Source organism: Equus przewalskii, chromosome 22 (assembly GCF_037783145.1).
Source record: "Equus przewalskii isolate Varuska chromosome 22, EquPr2, whole genome shotgun sequence".
In the NCBI taxonomy this organism is placed as follows: domain Eukaryota; kingdom Metazoa; phylum Chordata; class Mammalia; order Perissodactyla; family Equidae; genus Equus; species Equus przewalskii.
Genome location: NC_091852.1, coordinates 6,122,403 through 6,147,507, shown reverse-complemented (window position 1 = coordinate 6,147,507; position 25,105 = coordinate 6,122,403). Strand labels below are relative to the sequence as shown.

Sequence of the window (25,105 nt, the reverse complement as noted above, 5' to 3'; positions counted from 1 at the left end):
TCAGGGACGCAGCTTCAGTTATGCTTCTCTGTCACACATTATTTTAATAAATTTAGAAAAATGGTTGTGTTTCAGCACAGCACAGTGGAAACATACCATCCTCTTTCCCAGTGATGTTACATACAGGTAGAGAGGACATCTGTTTTTAAATGTTCAGTCTTATAAGTTAGCTTGAGCCCCAGAGTTTAATTTTGAAGGAAAATTAGATTGGATCTAAATAATTGAAGACAAGTGGAGAAAACATTTTTTTTTCTTTTCTGATGAGGAAGATTTCTTTTTTGGTGAGAAATTTGTTCACCAAGTCACCAAGACTTTCTTTTTTGGTGAGCAAGATCAGCCACAGATGTTAGCTCAGGGTCCTCTATTTTGTCTGTAGGATTCTGCCACAGCATGGCTTGATCAGTGGTATGTAGGGCCATGCCCAGGATCTGAACCTGCGAACTCTGGGCTGCCAGAGCCAAGGGTGAGAACTTAACCATTAAGCCACCGGCCTGGCTCCAGAAAATATTTTAATAAAACTTTATAATTTGAGTTATAAAAAAGGAATGGCTGGCAATTCCTTGAGCCATTAGTGCTCACTCTCATTTGATGCATGATTACCAAGCGGTTGGTGAGTATCAGTTAATAACCTGAACATTTGGGGGGCCTTTTTACCCAGCTGAAAGCTGATTATGTTATTAAAACTACTTTCATCCATCTTCCCCAACCTGAACTGCCCATTCATCCTCTATGTCATTTTCTACCCTTTTTAAGTATTATTTTTCTATTACAATGCATGTCAAAAAATAGCAAAACCCTATGTTTGTATAGTGTACTTCACAGAGAAGTACTTAGTTATTATCAAATCTACCTTATTTAGCTTCAGGTTTAAGTTAAATCTTTCATTGTAAATCCCTAGAAGAGAGTGGCTGAATTTGTGTAAATTCTGTTGATACAGTTCATAATAAAAAATACTTTCTGATAATGATGCCTTTTTTTAGATAATGATGAAGCTGCTTTTTAAATATGTACCATAAACAAAGCCCTGTCACCTCTATTCACAAGATAAATTTAAAAGACAATGACTCTTACAACCACATAGGAAAGGATGGTTAATATTAATGAGGAAGATGAATGAACCGGGCCAAGGCAGCTGAAACTGTTCAATATTTTCAATTCTAGCCTTTACATTTGTTAACAAATTAATTATTTTGGTGAATAAGTGAGCTGTGGGCAAGTCAGTTGCTAGTCGTCTGGAACCAATTTTGCCCCGAAATCATTAAGAGATATTTAATTGATCTAACTTGAACTAAGAGGACAAGGCTGAAACACTTCGCGTCAAAACAGAAGCTTCGCTAAAATGATTCGGTGTGCACTGAGCCTTGAAGCCTGAAAGGAGGAAGAACAAAAGCTCTTTAACCCTAACTGCCTGGTTGAGAAAGGCTTTCTGAATGAGACGCAACCAACCAGGGAAATCGGTCTGATTCGGCTGCTGCTGCCTTACATGTTACTTCTGCAAACTCTGAACAGCTACACCAAAGACACCAATTCCCCTAAGTGTGTACAAATCCGAAATAATGCTCATTTCTTTATTGTACCAACTAGAGAATAGAGAGTATTTCTTGGATGAAATATAATCTTTATCGTCATCATTTATTTTTTATATTTTATTCAATTTTTAATGGCAATATATTCACATGGTTCAAGAATCAAACAACGTATAAAAGTACAGTGAAAAGTGTCACACTCACCCCAGTTCCCATCACCGTTTCAACAGGTAATGACTTTTATTAATTTCTTTTAATCCTTTTAGCGTTTCTTTATGCATCTAGAAGGAAACATGAATGTGTATTTTTATTTCCTTTCCTTTTTTCTACAAAAGGTTGCATAATATATAGTCTGCTTTTTGCGCTTTTTTTTTTTTAACTTAACATTGCAGTTTATCCTGGAGATCTTTCCATATCAATTCTTCCTTAGTTTTACTTTTTTTAACAACTGCATGGCGTTCCATTGTATGAATATACCATAGTTGGTGGGTTTTTTTAACCTTTTCCCAATTGATTTACATTTGGATTTTTTTCCAATCTTTTGCTACAACAAACAGTGCTGCAATGAGTAACCTTGTTCATTCATTGCAATATTTATTCTAAGGCCATGTTTGTGAATATTTTAATCATCACTGCCATTTTATACACCATTTCTCCATAACAATTCAGCATGTCTCAACAGATGCAGCCATGGGAACATGCTAAGAGCCAGAAAAAATAAGCACCCTTATGCTGTGAGGTCCACCTGATGTATGAGGTACTGGATGTAAACCACCATCTTCATCAAGGGTTAGAGTCCTCACATTCATTCCTTCCCTCTTCTGAAAAATATTTATTATGGGTCTGTGACGGGTCAGGCTCTGTTCTAAGCACTAGAAAAACTGCAGTGAATAAAGGAGGCAAAGTCATAATTTTATGGTGCTTACACCCTAGTGAAGAGATGCAGAAAATTAATCAGTAAATCCATAACAGTAGCCCTTTCTCCCTTACGGAAACCAGAGGGGACCAGGTACAGCCTAAAGTTCAGAATGCCGCAGTGAATAAACTGCCCTTCATGCTGCTAGTTTAGAAAGATAGGAGCAGTGGCCCTTAAACCCTGGCTTCCCTAGAGCTGTGGCTCATACATTTGTAATTATTTCTGGACAAGTTTTACTTACCTGTTTATGTTCATACTCCCAATTGAGAAAACTCCATATTATAGACATGATAATTCTCCAAAAAATTAGTCAAAACAAATAGAATCCAATTCCACACAAAATCCCAACAGGATTTTTTGTAGAACTTGACCAACTGATTGTAAAGTTCATCTTGCCCTACCTGATATGAAATATACTATAAAGCTATAGTAATTAAAATCTTAAAGATTACAGTATGCTTCTGGTAAAGAAACATGGATTGATGGGCAGGGATAGAAAATCTATAAACATTCTAATACGTGTAAGATAATTTAATATTAAGTTGACTGAACTGCTGTTTTTAGAGGTCAAACAATGGCTGAAAATTGGCAATTGTATATGGTACAGTCAAATATGTGATAAGGGTAACATTTTATACAGGTAGAGAAAAGACAAATTATCCCAAAAAATTGATTGTCCATTTGGGGAGTAGGGGGAGAATTCAGTTAGATCCTTATTTCATACCAACCATAAAAATGTTATTTTGTTAATTGTATTAAAGATGTAAATATTAGAAATATATATATGTAAATATATATTAGTTAAGGTAATCAGCGGCTGTAACAGATAAATCTCCAAATCTTAGTGGCTTAAAATTCGTGTAAAATTCAAAATACTCTGATTGAGTAGTTCTTCTCCAAGGGGTGATTCAGATCCAGGCACCTTCTATATTGTGGTTCCACCATCTTCAATTCTTAGCTCTCCATTTCTCCCTGGGGGTTGTAGCCATTGCAGCTAACCAAAAGGGAAAGGAGCATAAAAGATCACACAGGCAAGTCTCGGAAGATGGCAATTTGCCTCTGTCCACATTCCATTAGCCAGAACTCCACAGCATGGCCACACACAATTGGAAGTTTGGAATATAAAGTCTGGCTATGTGCTCAGGAGGAAAAGGAAAAGAGTTTGCTAACCAGCTAACCTGTTTCTGCCTCACCTACACATTTTTATGGAGAGGAAAACTAGGATACATTTGTGAGCTTGCAGTAGGAAGATTTTCTTCAGCCAAAAGTGAAAAAATGAAAGATTGGCAGACTTGGCTTCATAAAACAGAAAAACCTAACCATAAGAGACACCTTAAGAAAAGTTTAAAGGACAAGTGAGAAACAAAAAGAAAATATTTATAACATATAAAGCAAAAGATTAATATTAAGAATACAAAAGTTACAAACGGCCAATAAATATGTGAAAAATGCTCAATCTCATTAGAAATCAGTGAAATGTACTTTAAAACAAAAAATGGATAATCCTTTTTTACTCATCAGATTTGTAAAAAATCTTTAAATGTTTAAAATATCTAGCAATTCTTCTTCTAGATATCTATCTTAGAGAAATGCTTCTAAAAGTGTTCAAAGTGGAATGAAGAATTTTGTTGTAGGACCATTTATAATAATAAAACTTTGGAAACAACTTAAGTGTCCATAGAGAAAAGAATGTTTAAATAAATTCTAATACATCAATATAATGGAATATTGTGCAGCAATTTTTTTGGAAGATTTAGATACACAACACAGAAAGTTCTCCAAACATACACTAAGTTAAAAGGAAGTCACAGAATAATACATACAGCATGATTCCATTTTTACTATATACATATGTGATCCCTATGTGAATATTTAAATGTAAGGGTGTAGAAAATTAAATATCTCAAAAGATACACACCAACCTTATAGTTAAGTGTTTTTTCCCCAGGAAGGGAAGTGAAACAACAACACAGGAGTGAAGGTTAAAAGGGGATATTTTCCTTGTATAATCTATTCTTTGAATTTTTATAGGAATATATAATGTACAGCTTGTACAGATAAGAAGTGTGATGGAATTTTCTGGGAAGTGCAAAATAATAATGTGACTTATGGTTTCTGGTTCTGCATGTAAGGAGCTTGGAAGCCACCAATCCATCCTAACAACAAGTAAAAACCAGAACAGACTGAAAAATATGTAACTCTCCTAGGACGTCTAAGAGAGGTGAGGACACACAGCAAACTGCTGTTGCTGAGACTGGAGACACAGACAGGTGGATACAGGGATTCACAGCTTCCCAGAGCAGACTCACAAGTGCAAACCACCCAAGGAAACAGTGCCAGGGTGAGAAAACCTGAACTGTAATTGGTGACTTGCTAGACGCTCAGTGTGGACAGGTCTCAGAGTAAAACGCCAAGTGACTCAGTCACACGAAGGACCCCACGATTTTGTGAGATTTACCTCCACGAGTTTGGCCAGTTTTTCACAGTAAATATCAGACAAAGATCCCCTCACGCTTCTGGCAGTGGGAAGGGAAAAGGAACCATGTTGAAATCTACCAGAGCACTCTGTTCTTCTTACCAAGGCCTGCCCTCCTGGGAGACAGTTAGCCAGAATCCAACCTGGTAACATGTTATCACCTCCTTCCTGGGGGAAGGGAAACACCCTGCTCCAGCCAGTTCTTCTTTCCCACATGAGAGAAGAGAAATACTCAGCTCCAGCCCAACTCCAACTGCGTGAAATCAAAGTTAGGGGGAAAATCCTGAAAGAAGCCAAAGGAAAAAAAACACCTTATCTACAGAGGGGCAAACATAAGAATTAAACCCAACTTCTCAGAAACCAGGCAAGAAAGGAGAGAGTGGAATGAAATATTTAATGTGTTGAGAGAGAAAAACCACCAACCTAGAATTCTGTACCCTAAGAAATTGTCCTTCAAATATAAAGAAGAAATAAAGACTTTCTCAGAAAAACAAAAATTGAGGGAATCTCTTGCCAGTAGACCTACCTTGCAGGAAATGTTAAAAGAAATTTTTTAGAGAAGAAGAAAACAATATAGGTCAGAAACTTGGATCCACATAAAGAAAGGAAGAACACTGAAGAAGGAAAAAGTGAAGGTAAAATGAAAACTTTCATTTCTATTATTTTTTTTGAGGTATAATTAACATAACATTTATTAGATTTGGGTGTAGAAAGTAATGATTCAATATTTGTATATATTGCAAGATGATCACCACAATAAGTCCAGGTAATATCCATCACTATACACAGTTACAAAATTTTTTTTCTCATGATGAGAACTTTCAAGATCCATTCTCCTAGATACTTTCAAATATGCAATACAGTATTATTAGCTATACTCACCATGCTATACATTATCTCCCCATAAAATTCATTTTATATCTAGAAATTTCTAGCTTTTGACCCCTTCATCCATTTTTATTATTCTTAATTGATCTAATAGGTAACAGTTTGTTCAAAATAGTAATGGCAAAAATGTATTCAGTTATGTTTGCTTATGTATATTTGTATTTACATGTGTATATATATATGAGCTTATGCATGCTTATATGTAATTGAAATGAAGGGCAGGAATGATACAAAGGATGGGAGGAAGGAAATAGGATTATTTTGTTATTATAAGGTACTCATACTACCCATGAAGTGAAATAGTGTTATTTGAAAGTGGACGTGGATTAGTTGTAAGTACATATTACAAATTCTAGGGGAACCATTAAAAAAAGTAAAAACAGGGGCTGGCCCCGTGGCCGAGTGGTTAAGTTCGCGCGCTCCGCTGCAGGCGGCCCACTGTTTCGTTGGTTCGAATCCTGGGCGCGGACATGGCACTGCTCATCAAACCACGCTGAGGCAGCATCCCACATACCACAACTAGAAGAATCCACAACGAAGAATATACAACTATGTACCGGGGGGCTTTGGGGAGAAAAAGGAAATAATAAAATCTTAAAAAAAAAAAAAAAAAAAGGAAAAACAAGTATAACTATGATATGCTAGGAGGGGAAAAGAAATGTAATCATATAAAATGCTCAATTAAAATCACAAAAGGCAGAAAATGAGTGGAAGACAACAATAGAAACAAAGAACAAGGGCTACATATAGAAAACAGTAATGAATATGGTAGCTATTGATCCAACTATATCAATAATCACTTTGAATGCCAATGGTCTAAATGCACCAATTAAAAAACAGAGATTGTCAGAGTGGATCAAACACACAACCCAACTATATGTTGTCTACAAGAAACCCACTCTAAATATAAAGACACACACAGACAAAAGTACATGGGTGGAGAAAAATATAGCATGCTAACACTAATCAAAATAGAGCACGAGTAGCTATATTAATTTCAGACAGAGCAGACTTCAAAGTAAGGAAGAAGTTATCAGGAATAAAAAAGGTAATAATAAAGGGGTCAATACTCCAAGAACACATGATAGTTCTTAACATGTATGCACCTTACAAGAGAGCGTCAAACTTCATGAGGCAAAACCTGCTAGAACTGGGAGGAGAAACAGATGAATCCACTATCATAGTTGGAGACTTCAACATTTCCTCTCTCAGAAATGGACAGATCAGCAGGCAGAAAATCAGTAAGGGCATAGCTGAACTCAACAACGCCCTCAATCAACTGGACATAATTATCATCTATAGACTACTTCATTTAACAACATCAGGATACATGCATTTTTCTTAAGCTTACATGAAACATTCACCAAGATAAACCACATTGTGGGCCATAAAACACAGCTTAACAAATTTAAAAATAGAAATCATACAATGTCTGCTCTCAGACCACAATGGAATTAAACTAGAAATTAATAACAGAAAGATACCTGGAAATTTCCAAAACACTTAGAGATTGAGTAACACACTTCTAAATAGCACATGAGTCAAGGAAGAAATCTCAAATTTTAAAATGTTTTTAACTAAATGAAAATGAAAATACAACTAATCAAAATTTGTGGAATGCAGCAAAAGCAGTGATTAGAGAGAAATTTATATCATTGAATGCACATATTAGGAAAAAAAGAAAGATCTAAAATCAATAATTTAAGTTTCCAACTTTGGGAACTACAAAAAGAAAAGCAAGTTAAACTCAAAGTAAGCACAAGAAAAGAAAAAATAAAAGAGCAGAAATCAATGAAATTAAAAATAGTACCTCAACAGAGAAGATCAACAAAATCAAAAGCTGGTTCTTTGAAAGGCTCACTGAAATTAAAAGCCTCTTGCCAGGTTAACTAAAAAAAAAAAAAAGAGATACAAATTACCCATATCAGAAATAAAAGAGGGGGTTTCATCCTAGATCCAATAAAAATTAAAAATAATAAAGAAATGCTATGAACTCTAAGCCCATAAATTTGATAACCTAGATGAAATGGACCAATTCCTTGAAAGACACAATCAGCTAAAACTCACACAAGAAGAAATAGACAATATGATAGGCCTATATCTATTAAAGAAATTGAACCCATAATTAATAACCTTGCAAAAAAAAAACACTACACCCACATGGATTCACTGGTGAATTCTACCAAATATTTAAAGAAGAAATTATACCAATTCTCTACAATCTCTTTCAGAGACTGAAGCAGAAGGAATACTTCCTCACTTATTCTGAGGCCAGCATTACTCTAATACCAAAACCAGGCAAAGACATTAAAAGAAAAGGAAAAATGAAACCTATAGACCAATATCTCTCATGAACATAGATGCTCAAACAAAATCCTCAACAAAATATTATCAAATCAAATCCAAAAAAGCACCAAAAAAATTCTATACCACAACACCAATTCCAATGTGTGGGGTTTTTCCCCACACCAAGCAATTCTCCAACACCAGCTGAGTGTCCTACAATTCAACTCAATTCTGACACTATCTACCCAGAAATAGCATCAGATTCCACAGGCTAAGGGCTCAGTGTCACCGGACTACACCCGCTTCAGATGCAAATTCCAAGTCCAGGTTGTTACCTGTGCTTCTTATAGATTGACTATAAATCAGAGGTTCCCACAACCCCCTCCTTTGGTTTGATTAATTTGCTAAAGTGGCTCACAGAACTCAGGAAACCAGTTTACTCACTAGATTACTAGTTTATTACCAGTAAGTAATATAACTCAAGTAGTATACTGGTTTATTATCAGTAAAAGGATATAACTCAGGAACAGCCAGATGGAAGAGATGCACAGCGCAAAGTACGGAGAAGGGGTGAAGAAGTTTCATGCTCTCTGAGTGCACCACTCTTCCAGAATCTCCACATGTTCAGGAAGCCAGAAGCTCTCCAAACTCCATCCTTTTGGGTTTTTATGGAGGCTTCATTATGCAGGCATGATTGATTAAATCATTGGCCATTGTAATTGAACTCAATCTCCAGCCCCTCTCTCCTCCCTGGAGGTCTGGAGAGTGGGATGGAAAGTTCCGACCCTCTAATCACATGGTTGGTTTCCTTGGCAACAAGGCCCCAGCTTTAGGTGCTTTCCAAGTCACTTCATTAACAAAACAAAAGACATCTTTATCACTCTCATCACTTAGGAAATTCCAAGGATTTTAGGCGCTCTGGGCCAGGAACAGGGAAGACCAAATATATATTTCTTATAAATCACAATATCACAACAACCAAGTGGGATTTACTACAGGTATGCAAGGCTGGTTCAGCATTTGAAAATCAATTCGTATAATCCATCACATCAATAAACAAAAAGAGAAAAATCACATGACCATATCAATAGATGTAGAGAAAGCACTTGACAAAATCCAACACCCATTTGTGACAAAAACTCTCAGTAAACTAGGAATAGAGAGGGACTTCAAGTGGATAAAGACTATCTATTAAAAAAACACAACACTATACCTAATATCATACTTAGTGGTGAGAAACTGAAAGCTTTCTTACTAAGATCAGGTGCAAGGCAAAGATGTCCCCTGTCACCACTCCATTTCAACATTGTACTTCAAGTCCTTGCTAATGCAATAACTCAAGAAAGGGAAGGAAAGGAAGACACAAAACAGTCTTTGTTAATAGATGACATTATCACCTACGTAGAAAATCCAAAAGAATCAACAAAAAAACTTCTGGAACTTATAAGTGATTACAGAAAGATTGCAGGAGACAAAATTAATAAACAAAAGTCAATTATTGTCCTATATAACAACAAAGAACAAGTAGAATCTTAACTTAAAAATACACCACCATTTACATAGCACACTAACAACGAAAGTCTTAAGTATAATTCTAAAAATATTATTATATAAGATCTATATGAGGAAAACTACAAAATTCTCATGGAAAAAAATCAAAGAAGAACTAAATAAAGGGAGAGATATTCAATGTTCATGGATATAAAGACAATGTTGTCAAGATATCAGTTCTTCCCAACTGGATGTATAGATTCACTGCAATCCTAATCAAAATCCAGCAAGTTATTTTATGGATATTGACAAAGTGATTCTAAAGTTTATATGGAAAGGCAAAAGACCCAGAACAACCAACCCAATATTCAAAGAGAAGAGTAAAATTAGAGAACTGATGCTATCCACCTTCAAGACTTACTATAAAGCTACAGGAATCAAGACAGCATGGTATTGCCAAAAGAATAGACAAACAGATCAATGAAACAGAATAGAGAGCCCAGAAATAGAACCACATAAATATAGTCAATTAATCTTTGAGAATGGAGCAAAAGGAATACAATGAAGCAAAGATGGTCTTTTCAACAAATGGTGCTGGAACAACTGGACATCCGCTTGCAAAAAAAATGAATCTCGACACAGACTTTACACACCTCACAAAAATTAACTCAAAATGGATCATAGACCTAAATGTAAAATGCTAAACTATAAAACTCCTAGAAGGTAACCTAGGAGAAAACCTAGATGACCTTGGGCATGGTGATGCCTTTTTAGATATACCACCATAGGCAAGATCCATGAAAGAAATAACCGATAAGCTGGACTTGATTAAAACTAGAAAATTCTGTAAAAGTTAATGTCAACAGAATGAGAAGACAAGCTGTTACTGAAACCAAAGTGGGTTCCCTCCTGGCGAGTTAAATCAAACTCTCCCCCAGAAGTAAGTTGTCTCACAAAGTGAGGTATATGTGCAACAAATAGGAGACCATGAGGAATCATTTCCAGAGTCTTGGCATCCCCAAACAAGGGGAAGCAGGGACATTTATTTTGGATGGGGAATGAATATTCAAAAGGGAGAGGTAGGTATTCGCTTGCGCTGGCTCAGTTGGAAAACATGCTTCCACATATACTGTAGGTTACAGTAACAAGACCTAAACTCCTCCTGGAGAGATCTTAGCATTAAATGTAAATATGAATAGAAGGTAAAGGTCATAGGTGTAACTCTCGTGGTGAGGCTTGGTCTGGTTCAGGGTGGTTGGTGATTGCATCTCCTTAACATAACAAAAGGAAACAAAAACAATTTGGAAAAACATTTAAATGCTTCTAAACCCACCCTTGAATTTCTCTGGGCAACTAGTCGGTGACAAAGCCACAGACTGTGAGAATATATTTGCAAAAGACACATTGGATAAAGTACTGTTATCCAAAATATACAAAAAATACTTAAAACTCAACGATAAGAAAGCAAACAAGCTGATTTAAAAATGGACCAAAGACCTTAACAGACACTTACCAAAGAAAATATACAGATGAAAAATAAGCACATGAAAAGATGTTCCACCCCTCATACACTGCTGGTGGGAATGCAAACTGGTGCAGCCACTGTGGAAAACAGTATGGAGATTTCTCAAAAAATTTAAAATAGAAATACCATACAATACAGTTATCCCACTACTGAGTATTTATCCAAAGAACTTGAAATCAACTATTCAAAGAGACTTATGCATCCCTATGTTCATTGCAGCATTGTTCACAATAGCCAAGATGTGGAAGCAACCCAAGTGCCCATCAACTGATGAATGGATAAAGAAGATGTGGTACATATATACAATGGAATACTATCCAGCCATAAAAAAAAGACAAAATCATCCCATTTGCCACAACGTGGATGGACCTTGAGGGTATTATGTTAATCGAAATAAGCTAGACAGAGAAAAACAAACACCACATTATTTCACTCATGCGTGGAAGATAAACACATGGATAAAGAGAACAGATTAGTGGTTACCAGAGAAGAAGAGAGTTGGAGGGTGGGCAAAAGGGATAAAGGGGCACAAATATATGGTGACAAAAATTAGACTATTGGTGATGAGTGTGATGGAGTCTATACAGAACTGATAAATAATAATGTACACCTGAAATTACACAATGTTATAAACCATTATTGATGCGGGGTCGGTGAGTCGAGGAGTCGAAAGAAAGATTTCTTAGACTCTTAAGATCTGGCAGTAGTGCTCTTTTATTTAGAGAGTGGAATAGCATGGGGACAGGGCCCATGGGCAGGCAGAGCTGGTGCGTGGGGACAGGACCCACGGGCAGTCAGAGCTCCTGCTGCTGCTGCTTCTGCTGCCCCCACTGGCATGGGGACAGGGCCCATGGGCAGGCAGAGCTGGTGCGTGGGGACAGGACCCACGGGCAGTCAGAGCTCCTGCTGCTGCCCCGAGTTGAGGGTTAGGGCTAAATTTAAGGCATAGGTATGTGAGTCATCTCTTTATGAAGACAAAGGAAAGAACATGAAAAAAAGTTAAAATGGTATCAGTGCAGGTGGGGTCTGGTCATTGGGTGATCCCATGACTTTTAGACAAGAATCAAATCGGATTAAGTGAAGGTCAGAAGCCACCACCCTAAATCAGTTACATGAGATTGCCAGACAGCAACCAACTTAAGTTCTTGCCTTCCCCATTAAGAGTTTCTAGGGATAAGGTCATCTCTCCTCTTCTTCCTGGTACAGAGAGGGAGGCACCTTTTACAGATAGAGATTTACCTTACAAATGTAAATGTGTCCCAACAAGGGCAAGTTCCATTCCCCAGAGCCTCCTTCCCTGTCCCAGTTTATCGAAAGCAATCAGCCCAAAACAATCCCGATGCCAAAGAGACATATCTTGGGGTGGCCAATTTCAGGTCCCTACAAGGTCATCCCCCCTTCCTTCACAAATGCAAATATCTCTCAGAGAGCAAGCAAATTCCAGTCCTCGGAGCTTGCTTCTCATCTGCAGTTTTCTAAAATTAACCAGCCTAAAATCCTCATCAATTATGACCTCAATAAAATAATTGAAAAGAAAAAAAGATGTTCCACATGATATGTCCTTAGAGAAATGCAAATTAAAACAACAATAAGATACTACTACACACCTATATGAATGACCAAAATCTGGAACACTGACAACACCAAATGCTGGCATGTTTGCTGGTAGAAACGCAAAATGGTGCAGCCACTTTGGAAAACAGTTTGGCATTTCTTGTAAAACTATCCATACTTTTACCACGTGATCCAGCAATCAGACTCCTTGGTATTTACCCAATGGAGTTGAAAACTTATGTCTAAACAAAAAACTGTACATGGATATTTATAGCAGCTTTATTAATAATTGTCAAAACTTAGAAGCAACCAAGATGTCTTTCAGCAGGCAAATGGATAAACTATGGTACAATCAGACAATGAAATACTGTTCAGCGCTAAAAATAAGCTATCAAGTCATGAAAAGAAGTGGAGTAAAATTAAATGCATATTACGAAGTCAAAGAAGCCAATCTGAAAATGCTACATACTGTATGATTCCTCCTATACAACATTCTGGAAAGGCAAAGCTGTGGAGACAGTGCAAAGATCAGAGGTTGCCCAGGGCTGGGGGAAGGGAGAGATGAACAGTCAGAGCACAGAGGATTTGTAGGGCAATGAAACCACTCTGTATGATACTATAATGGTGAATACATGTCATTATACATTTGCCCAAAGCCATAGACTGTACACACCAAGAGTGAACCCTAATGTAAACTACGGACTGTGGGTGAGAATGATGCGTCAGTGTATGTTCATCAGTTGTAACAAATGTGCCACCTTGCTAATGGGGTAAGGCTATGCGTGGGGACAGGAGTTTATGGGAAATCTCTGCCTTCCCCTCAATTTTGCTGTCAACCTGAAACTGCTCAAAAAAAAATTAAAGGTTTAAAGAAAAAGGAACAAATTCAAAAAAATTATATAGCATGCATATATATTTTTTAAAGGCAAAAGGCAGACTGGGAAAAATATTTGTAACATACATATTTTAAAATGTGATTAATGTTGTTCATATGCAAAGAATACCTGTACATCAATACAAAAAGAAACTCAATAGAAAAATCAGTAATACACTAGAATAAAAACTCATAAAAGAATCAATATAAATGAAAAATAAGTATGGTGTATAAAAAAATATTCAGCCTCATGAGTAATAAGAAAAATGACTTTCCAAGTTAAGGCTTCCCACTTCAAATTGTTCAACTGCCTAAGAGAAGTTTAAGGGGATGAAAAGCCACCAAGGATCCCAGAGAAGCCAATGGAAGCTTGGAGCCATCAGGAAATGTTTAAAGAAATGGTCTTCCAAGAAATTAGGATTTATGAAGAAGGAGGTGAGAGGAAGCAGCCAGGAGTAGCTTCAGAAGTAAGATGTCAGAGAGGGCAGGGGCTAACGAGAAGAGCCCTATGTAAGTTAGTTCATATTCCTGGCTCCATTCTGTTGATTGTACCCTTATTTTCCTTTCTTTTTTCACTCCTGGTTTTCATAGGCCTTTTTTTTCTTTTGATTCTATTCATCTTATAAACTGCTTTCCATGTCTGGAACATTTTTGAGAACAGAAAATCAAATGAATGCATGATTTATTCATCAAACGATGAAAGGAATGAGTGGTTGAATAAATTGTGACTGTTTTAAAGAACAGAAAGGTCCTCTAAGTGATTTGGTGGGATGGAAATGCCAGATATTCTTTAAAAGAACTACTTTAGCATTATTAGACAATAACCTACACCTCAGATTCTCAGAAAAGGGAATACATAAGGATTAAGAGTTACACCAGATGCTTAAATGAGTACTGGTCCTGTGTCAGCAGAACTGATAGCCCTGTTAAAACATACAATGTGACTGAAAGTGCAGAAAAAGAGTGAGTTATAGTTAGGATAGGTTAACTGCTATAGCAAAGAAACCCCCGAATGTATGATGGCTCAAACTCAATAGAAGTTTATTTCTTGCTCACAAAACAGTACTGAGCAAATGAACAGGTTGGCGGAACAGTCATTCAGCGAGCCCAAGGTGATTGGAGATGCTGCCGTCTTCAACACATGGCTTCCACGGTTGCCCTGGGAGACACCTCGTTCTAACCAGCCAGAGGAGAAAAGAGCAAAGAACTTGTGGGAGGTTTATATGGCCCAAGCCTGGAAGGAGGACATATCAATTTCAGATAAAACTCAAGCACATGACCACACCTAACTACAAGGGAGGCAGGGAAGTGTAATCTAGCTATGTGCCCAGAATGAGAAAGAGAATGTGTATTTGGGTGAGCCTCTAGAATTTCCTGCCACAGACTTGTGAGCAGGCCTAGAGTCAGGCTTCAATAAGGGACCTCAATAAATTCCAAGCTCCACGCTGTGATTCCCCTTCTCAGGAGACTGGGAACACGTGCCAAACACCCGTTCAAGAGTTACTGTGGTAATAAATTCCATTACTGGATCCTTTTCCAGGGAACTCTCCCATCCCAGAGTAGAGGCAGGAAAGGCAAAGAAAGCCCATCCCTGCAGTGCATTTTAAGAGATGCACTGTGGTATCGAGGAGAAATTAGAGATAGAAGATTGACTGTACTTGAAAATAGGGGAAGGGCTGACCCAGTGGTGCAGTGGTTAAGTTCGCAGGTTCCGCTTCTCAGAGGCCTGGGGTTCACCAGTTCAGATCCAGGGTGCAGACATGGCACCGCTTGGCACACCATGCTGTGGTAGGCCTCCCACGTAAAAAGTAAAGGAAGATCGGCACGGATGTTAGCTCAGGGCCAGGCTTCCTCAGCAAAAAGAGGAGGATGGGCAGCAGTTAGCTCAGGGCTAATCTTCCTCAAAAAAAAAGAAAGAAAAGAAAATAGGGAGGATTTTTCTGTGCAGCCTTGTGCATTTATGGAGAGAATGTCATGCTGATGTCAATCTTTGTTAAACCACTGATCCATTCTTTGCAGAGGCACATTTTTTAAAAATATTATTTCTACTGTTCACTTCTGCCTTGTTCTGGTAAGCCTTTTCCACACTGAGTGGGAGAAATAAAAGAACAGCTGCACCCATCTCTTACCCCTGAAGCCAAGTAGACACCCATACTGCTAAAGAGAAGAAATCAATTTTTAGTTTTACAAAAGAGAACTAAAGCCCATTTAAAAGGAAATATTGAGAATGCCTACTGAAATGCAAATTGAACTATAACATTTACACGTGTCAATTAAAATCCCTCGAAGGATTTTCTTGAAATATTAGCACTTGCTTATGTGAATTTTTTGTTTTACGAAAAGAGACTCACAGTTAAAAGTTGTTCTGACTTTCATGGCATTTTTGTAAAAAGCAAATCATTGTTAGCTCTGGAAACACTTGAGTTCAAGGACTGATTTAGTTTCAGCATGAAAAACATGGTGACTCCTTGGCCATGCAAGAAAGGTCATACTCTGATTTTGCCCTTGCCGGCACCCTGTTAGAAGAACCAAGGTGAGCAGTGACTGTTGACACCCACAACACAATCTGAGAATGATGAAAAGCTAACATTCGCTGAGTACCTGCTGCCTGTGCCAGACATTTCTTCTTCAGATTGTATCAGTTGGTCTCCACAATCGCCCACAGACAGAAGTAGGTAAACATTATTATCCTGCTTTAACAGATGAGGAAAGCAAGGCTCAGAGAGGCAGCAGCCCACCCTCAGTCTCCTAATTAATAAGTTGTAAATCCAGGATTCAAAGCCAAGTGTGTGTTATTCCAAAACCCATAATTCTAATCACCCTGCTAAGCTGGCTCACCTATGGCCAAGTCAGGTAACCTTTTCCCAGTCGGATGCTTTTCTACGCGCCTGCGTGGAGGCCAAGACTCCTTGGGCTGCACTTGCAAGCTATGGGTCTTTTTCAATGGAGTAACTTTTGGGGGGAGAAATGAATAGGAGCCACTGACCCAGATAAGAAATTCTACCCATAGGCTGGCACCATATCATTTGCTTGGCCTGCGCTTTGAGCCTGTCCATCCCCTCTTCCAATCAGGGAAGGCTCCCATGTTATCACACATAGATGGACATGACTGGCCTCACAGAATGGGAGGAATCATGACAGGATTCAGGGAAAGTCTGCCCACCAGCACCCACTACCTTCTTCTCCCCAAAAGTTTCCTACAACGGCTAACTGATCCTGGAATTGTTATCTCATCCTCTCACCTCAATACCTCCCACCAAACCAACTCTAACACCAAATACACACACACATACACACACACATATATCACGCCTATTATCTGAATGTCTTTGTTAAAACTAATTTTCATCCAAATTATCAAAATCGTTGCCTCAATTCACTTTGAGTGTACAGAGGCAGTCAGGCATAATGAAAGAAGGAGCAGGGAATCAAATTAACGGCGAGATTATGAGATCTGCATAAAGGAAAATTTTAAAGGGAAACAGGGATTTCAATGTGCTCATGTATGAAAACTGTAACCAACACATCCCTGCCTCATTTTAGAGAGTCAGGGTACATTTGATGGAGCTTCCTAACACCGTTATGTTCTCTGGTCAGAATGTAATATCTGTATCCCAATTAAAGAAGAATAAAATATGAGTATTTAAAAAGCATAAAGCTTCTTAGAAATCTTGGTTTATGGCAGTTATTTGGAGGTTTATTTTCTCCCCACATAAAATATATCTGAGCAATTTAGAACTACGTCTATCAAGCCCCACTTCACGCCTACTCTTGCAAGAAAAGGGTTTCATGCAAAATGTGAAAATTGCAACTGGAAACATTATATGTAGGCTATTTAACCTGTGACAGGGGAGATCTACATGCTGTCTATTGCCCTAGATGGACGTGGAAAAAAGTAGGTAAAAGAAAACCAGGATTATGTTCTGAGGTTGTGTCTTTCCCCCTGAGGCTCTTTAAACAACACCTTTATCTGTTCCCCATTTTCCAATTGTCTTCTCCAGCAGTGTGGCAATAATTTAGCAGTATTATGTGCTGTCACTGCTGCATTAGTAAACACCAGGACTTGCTGAGTAATTACAGAATAACCTCATAATGAAATGCAGTGAAGAGTTCTAATTAAATTTTAATGTTGCTTAACAACTATTCTACTTTAAAATGAGAATTTTCCAACCATGTATCCTAATGAGTTATCAGAATGCAGTACCCCCCAAAATGAGACGGTAAACAAAGAAAATTACCACCAGTGGGCATGTGTGTGGGAACATTTCTAATCAAAATTAATGTACCACAATAAAAATTATTAAAATATAAAAGCACATCAAAATGCTGTAACAACTACAGGGCAGGATTTTTTTTGAAAGCTCATATTTCGTTTTGAAGGGGGCAAGGTGCTAAACTATTCTCCAATAGAGGACTTAAAACTGTCTTCCTCTGAAAATGGGATTAATATGCTAAACTGAGAATATCCCTTCCTTCCTATAAAATCATAGAGCTAAAAGAAAACTCACTAAGAACACAGGGCCGGCCCCCACTTTCCTGTTTTTAAATCTTTACTGTGTTTTATTACGAAAGCAAATAAACCCCTCACTCACTGTTGCTGTGCACACCCGCAGCTTCTTATTGCAAGCTCCTCCAGCCCTCTGCCTGAAGGCTTTCTCTGGATGCAGGAAGGAGCTCATCACTGTGCATGTCAGGCCAGAGCTATCGGGAGTCAGTCAACTCCTGCCCCAGACAAATCAGGGAGGAGGGGGTGGATGACCCTGCCTCCTCAGCCCTCAGGTGGGACAATCTGAGACGTGTTCTACACAGTCTTCAGAGGACCGTGGCAAGACTTGACCCCAGCTGTCCGCAGCAGCTCTGTACTGGTTTCCTTTCTTCCCCTCTCACATCCTCTCTCCCATTTAAGGCTTTCTGGGAATCATCTCCCAAATAAACTACTGGTGCCTAAATCCTCATATGCATCTGGGGAGCCCAACCTGAGACAATGCCCATGTATTAGCTCAGGCTGCCAAAACAAAATACTACAGACTGGGTGGTATAAACAACAGAAATTTATTTTTCCACAATTCTGGAGACCAGAAATCCAAGATCAAAGCATCAACAGTTTGGTTTCTTCTGAGGCCTCTCTCCTTGGCTTGTTGATGGCCGTCTTCTCCCTCTTTCTTCATATGGTCTTTCCTCCATGTGTGTCTATGTCCTTACCCCCTCTTCTTAAAGTACACCAAGCATGCTGGATTAGGGCCCATCCATATGACCTCATTTAACTTGATTATCTCTTTAAAGGCCCTATATCCAAATACTGTCCAGTCACATTCTGAGATACTGGGGTTTAGGACTTCAACATATGAACTGGGCAGGGGAAGAGGGAATGGTGCAGGGCACGCACGATTAAGTCCGTAACAACCCATTACAACCAAAACAAAAAAGACGTAAGTATATAAAGTTAAAACATGTGGGCTCCTCCAATCCAACCTTCAACCTCCCCCAAAGGAAAAAGAGAAGAGGATAGAGAAAAGAGACAATCTATTGTGTATATCCTTCAGGCTCTTTTTCTAAGTGTAATAGGAATGATGTTACAATGACAAACTCAGGTGTAAAGAAAACATCAGTTTCCTTATTTTCTTTGATTCAATTTAAATGAGAACTCCTGTACTAGAAAAAATGCAATGTTAGTCAATCCTAGGCTTCTTTTCTTTCCTCAGTTCACCCAAGAATCACAGAGACTTGTGATATTCCAAGCAAATGTGAATAGTCTTCATCTTCAATCCACTGTGATCATTGCTTATATTTCCAGGTCCAAAGGCTCAAAGATAGACAGCTTTCATGCTAGGCTTGGGATGCTAGATTTTGGGGGCTTCAGTATCCAGTATCCAGTCCTGGAGATGTATCCACTCCCCTCTGAGATCCCACCATACCGGCCATACCCCCAGGCCACAGGTCCCCACTGCCTGGAGACACTAGAGAGAGAGAAGCAATTAAGAGCATGAACCAGGAGGTTGGACCACCAGGAGCTCAGTCCTGGCTCTGTGCTTTGCTAGTTATGTGACCTTAGGTAGGGTGCTTTACCGCTCCACGTTTCAGTTTCCTTCTTTGAAAAGTTTTGTATAAAAATAGTCTCTGTTTCATGACTAATACTCATATTTACCCATTTAATCATTACAATAAACCTTACCATATGTTTCAGATGAGAGAAATAAAGCCGTTATCCAAAGTCATACAGCTAGTAAGTAGCAAAGCTAGGATTCGTACCCAACTGTCTGACAGCTGGAACTAGCCTCATGGAGCCAATAAAAATCAGGAAGTTGATCTAAAAGTTTTTAAATGTCTTCTTTCTATTTTTGTCTAATGCAATTTTATCAATAGACCATGAGAACCTGCGATAATGGGAAATTCCAAGAAAGTTATGTCAAACATTTTCTTTAAACATATGTTCATGTTGACTTGGCCCAACCAGTGGACAAGATAAGCCCGGCAGGTTGTAGTAGGACACTCATGCTGAATCTGTGCAGGATGGCTGCTGCCTTGGCTTCCAGGGACACATTTATGTTCTGGCGGCATAAAGCAGACATCAACATTAAGAGATTTTCCCACAGTCAGGAATTTAACCAAGAATTTAACACAGGTGCTTTAATTCCAAATCATTCTACTACATCCTAGGGTTACCAATTCATCCCAGTTTGCCTGGGACTGTCCTAGTTTTAGCACTGAAAGTTCTACATCCTAGGACACTCCTCATTCCTGGGGACAGCAAGATGTTTGATCACCCTTAGTCTCTCATATTCAAGAGATGAGGGTGAAAGATCAGAGGTAGGTGGAATGAGAGAGAGAGAGAGAACAGATGACCATTTTGTTTATAAAGGCTGGGTCAGATTTGATGATTTCCGAGATTGTTTCCAGTCTAATCAGTGCAAAGAAGCAAAGATGGTATCAACTCTTTGGATGTTGATTTTGCAATTTTGTAGCTCGTAAGAAAGTGAGACCAAACATGAGGAAAACAATAACTCTAGCAATACTCCAAGAGAAGCCAAGTGAAATACAGTGGGAGGTGAGAGACAAGATAACTCAAGAAGGCTGTCCTCACGCCTCCAGACAGAATAGACCCTAATCTCTTCCCCACACTGCACTCTATGGTCACATCTAAAATTATTTACTGATATTATTTGCATGCTTCTTTTTCTTACTGGACATCAAAGTTCCTTGAGAGACTGAGTCTTATTCATCTTTACAGACCCTAGCACGGAACAAGTATTTGTTAATTGTTCATTGATTAAATGAACAAATGAATGATTAATTTTTCCCTCCTATGTTTCACCAACAATACATTTTGCTACCCAAACCAGCATGATCTCCAGTGGGTATCATAAGTACCTTGAAAAAAATATTATGTAATGAGTAGTATCTTCCACAATAATCAAACTAATCCTATTACTGATAGAATTACTGGTTACTGATGCCCTTTCACTACTTGAAGTTTTGCATTTATGGTAAATCTACACTATACCTTTCCATCTGAAGCATACAAGATCTAGCTGCATTGTTATCACACACTACAGCCATTTCTCAACCAGAAGTGGTTCTGTTACTTCACACTATATATCTAACCTCATAGATAGAATCTTGTGTCTCTAAGGTTTTCCAATGTTTTTGTTGGATCTGTCAAACATTTATTAAGGACTTATTGAATATTTTGTATGAATACCACTGATTCATTCAATAAATTTTTTGTTGAATGTTATAAGACTAATGAGAGCAACAGAGTGGTATTATGTAATCTCTGTCTTCAAGGAATTGCTGATCTACTGAAAGAGACAAGAGTTCTATATCATGAAAAGATAACTAATATTGGATCTCATGTAAAGCAATATATTTAATGTGCCAAATGAGCAGCATAGAACATAAATGACGATACCCATAATTACCATTATTTTACCTATCTTTTCCATTATAATGTGAATGCCTTGAGGATATATTATTTGTAACCTCAGCACCTGCTTTTCAAGAGACAAGTGATTTTTGACAAGTTTTCCAGGTGATTCTGATGTGCAATGAAGTTTAAGAATCACTACTGTAGACGATAGGGAGGGATTGGGGGCAAGAAAGTGTCCTGATAGAGGTGTTTGATGAAGATTCATCTAGTAGAGTGCAAGAGGAAACAGCATGGAGAAACTGGAGATTGAGGATACAGAACAAAACCTGCATTTTTCCATGCATGAGATAATAAAAACCAGAAACTTTAGGAATAGTATGAAGGGAAAGGAAGGGGTGGGCATGGAAAACATTGAGCAGGAGGAATCACTAAACTTGGTGACTGAGTGTTTGCTAGAGAAGAAAAGGAGGATGAAAAATAACGTCAATATTTCTAACTTCGGGAACTCGAATAACAATAACAATAATAGCTAATAAGTAATAATCACTGTGGCAGTCACTGTGGTCTGGCTACCTAAACAACATGCCCAACCCTCTCCTTTTTTACTCACTTCCCATTACAGAGGCTGGAAACTAGATAGTCACTATCCTGGCCTCTTTCACAGACAAGGGTGGGCACGTGACTTAGTCTTAGCAATCAGATGTTGGGAGAAGTCCTGTGGCAGGCTTCTGGGAAAGCTTTTGCTTTCCTGATGAAAGGGACAGTTGATGCTGGCCCTGCCCTTCTCCTTTCTTCCTGCCTTGAATGTGAATGTGATGCCTGGAGATGCAACAGCCTGGTGACCATAATGAGATAATCATGAAGATGAAAAGCCAACAGGCTAAAGATGGCAGAGGGGAAAGATAGAAAGAAATGGGGTCTTTGGTGGCACCACTGAACTGCTGCACCAAACCTGGAACTATCCACTTCCAGAATTCTAGTTATGTAAGTTAACTAAACATGTTTATTGCCGAATACAACCAAACTGATACAAACACTGACTATGTGCCAGGCACTGGTCTAAGCAATTTAACTCAATGCTTAAAACAACCTGATGAGGGATATGTTATTATTATCCCCATTATACAGATGAGATCATTAAGGCACCAAAAAGTCAAATAACTTGCTCAAGTCCACATACCTAGCAAGTAGGCCAGCAGGGATTTGAAACCAGGCAGTCAGCCTCCCAAGCCCTCAATCTTAACCACTACATATCCAATATCTTGACAATGATAACATCTCTTCATGTGCCTGTTAGCCATGTGTATATCTTCTTGGAAGATATGGAAAAATGTCTGTTCAGATCTTCTGCCCACTTTTTAATTGGATTGTTTGTTTTCTTGTTGTTGAGTTATATGAGTTCTTTATATATTTTGGATATTAACCCCTTATCAGATATATGATTTGTAGATATCTTCTCCCAGTTGGTAAGCTGTCTTTTCATTTTGTTAATGGTGTCCTTTGCCATGAGAAGCTTTCTGGTTTGATGTAATCCCATTGTTTATTTTTTCTTTTGTTTCCCTTGCCTGAGGAGACATATTCAAAAAGGTACGGCTAAGACTGATGTCAAAGAGTGTACTGACTATATTTTCTTCTAGGAGTTTTACTGTTTCAGGTCTTATCTTCAAGTCTTTAATCCATTTTGAGGTAATTTTTGTGTATGGTGTAAGATAATGGTCTGCTTTCATTCTTTTGCACATAGCTGTCCAGTTTTCCCAACACCATTTATGTGAAAAGATGTTCAACATCACTAATTAGGGAAATGCAAATCAAAACTACATGAGATATCACCTCACGCCCATCAGAATGGCTATTACTAAAAAGACAAGAAATAACAAGTGCTGGAGAGGATGTGGAGAAAAAGAAACTCTCGTACACTACTGGTGATAACGTAAATTGGTGCAGACACTATGGAAAACAGTATAGATATTCCTCAAAAAATTAAAAATATAACTACCATCTGATCCAGCTACTCCACTCCTGGGTATTTATCCAAAAACACGAAAACACTAATTTGAAAAGATGTTCATTGCAGCATTGTTCACAAGAGCCAAGACTTGGAAACAACCTAAGGGGCCATAGATGAATGAATGGATAAAGAAGATGTGGTATATATACAATGGAATACCATTGATCATAAAAAAAAGATGACGTCTTGCTATTTGCAACAAAATGGATGGACCTTGAGAATATGATGCTAGGCGAAATAAATCAGATGGAGGAAGACAAATACCATATGATTTCACTCATAAGTGGAAGATATACAAACAAACAATCAAACAGACAAACACATAGATACAGAGAACAGAGTGGTGGTTCCCAGGGAGAAAGGAGATGAGGAGAGGGTAAAGGGGGACATTTGTACAGAGACAAATGGAAACTAGAGAAGTCGAAATCTAATGATGTACATCTGAGATTTATATAGTGTTATAAACCAATTTTACCTCTATAATAAATAAAGTAACAGTAATGGTGATAGCATAAATAGAAATAAGGAGGCTGGGAACAGATGTTAACAGCTGGAAATCCAAATGGAAATGTCCATCAGGCAGTTAAAAATGCCAAGTCTAAAGCACAAGAATATAAAAGATCTTATTTAGAACAAGGAGCCATCTGCATTGAAATAAGAGTTGATTTAGAAGCTATAAAAGTTCCAAATTCTTCTCTTCTACCCACAAGGTGAGTTGAACAGAACTGTATATGTAGCAGTCCTAGCTTGGCCTGAATAATGATGCTTTGTTGACAGAATACCTTGACTATTCAAAAGCTGGCTCCTTTGTTAGTGCAGCATTTAAATTCTGGCTTATGAGGGCATCTTTTAAAGGAATGCTGTTAAGTGGGGTCCCGGGCTGCTCTCCACTTCTTACTGCCAGGGAAGATTGTTGGCTGTGCATAGTAATTCCCCAGCATAAGCCAATGCAGAACATGACCTCAATCTTCCAGGCAGCTGCCAGTTTGGAAGGCTGTGCTGACCCAGCAAAATTACCCAGAATCTGAAGTAAGACTTCCAGGGTTGCTGACTGTGTCCTATGACCTTCAACATCAGGCAGCCTGTCCTCAAAAAAGAGAATGAATGTTGTTTACCTTCATACCATTGAGGTTCAGAGTAAGAGATGCTAGTGAGGACAAAAGCAGGAGAAATAGGTGGCATTCATTCCAAATAATAAAAATAATGGTAATAAGAGCTTGCATTTATTGAGCACTGGCCCTGTGCTGAGTGAGCACCTTTCATGCACTCTCACTCAAAGCAAGTTAATTTCGGGTCTGCTTCTATTTTAACAGAATCACAAAGTGCCTAAAGAAAAGTGTTTTTTCCTTTGTGTCTTTTTTTTTTTTGCTGAGGAAGATTTGCCCTGAGCTAACATTTGTTGCCAGTCTTCCTCTTTTTTTGCATGTGAGCCGCCACCACAGCATGGCCACTCATAGACAAATGGTGTAGGTCCACGCCCAGGCCACCAAAGCAGAGCATGCCAACCTTAACCGCTAGGCCACCAGGGCTGCTCCAAGAAAATTTTTGTTAACCACTGAAGGTACCTTGGCACTTGCCAATTGTTTTCTGTTGTTCTTGCTGTTTTCCATCTTTCTTCAAAGGCCTAACAAAAGTCAGCTGGAACATTCCACTGACACCCGTGACACTGTGCTAATTCTCATACAAGGCTGACA

The 25,105-nt window shown here is 38.4% G+C and overlaps 1 protein-coding gene across 2 annotated transcripts in view; it reads right to left on the bottom strand.

Moving 5' to 3' along the window:
- RMI1 (RecQ mediated genome instability 1) overlaps window positions 1-25,105 on the bottom strand; it is an 89,838-nt gene that overhangs the window by 3,504 nt on the left and 61,229 nt on the right. For both annotated transcript variants that reach the window (XR_011531816.1, XR_011531817.1), the window contains exon 6: window positions 1,731-1,807. The gene's annotated coding sequence lies outside the window, so the exon portion shown is untranslated. The remainder of the gene's footprint in view (window positions 1-1,730; window positions 1,808-25,105) is intronic.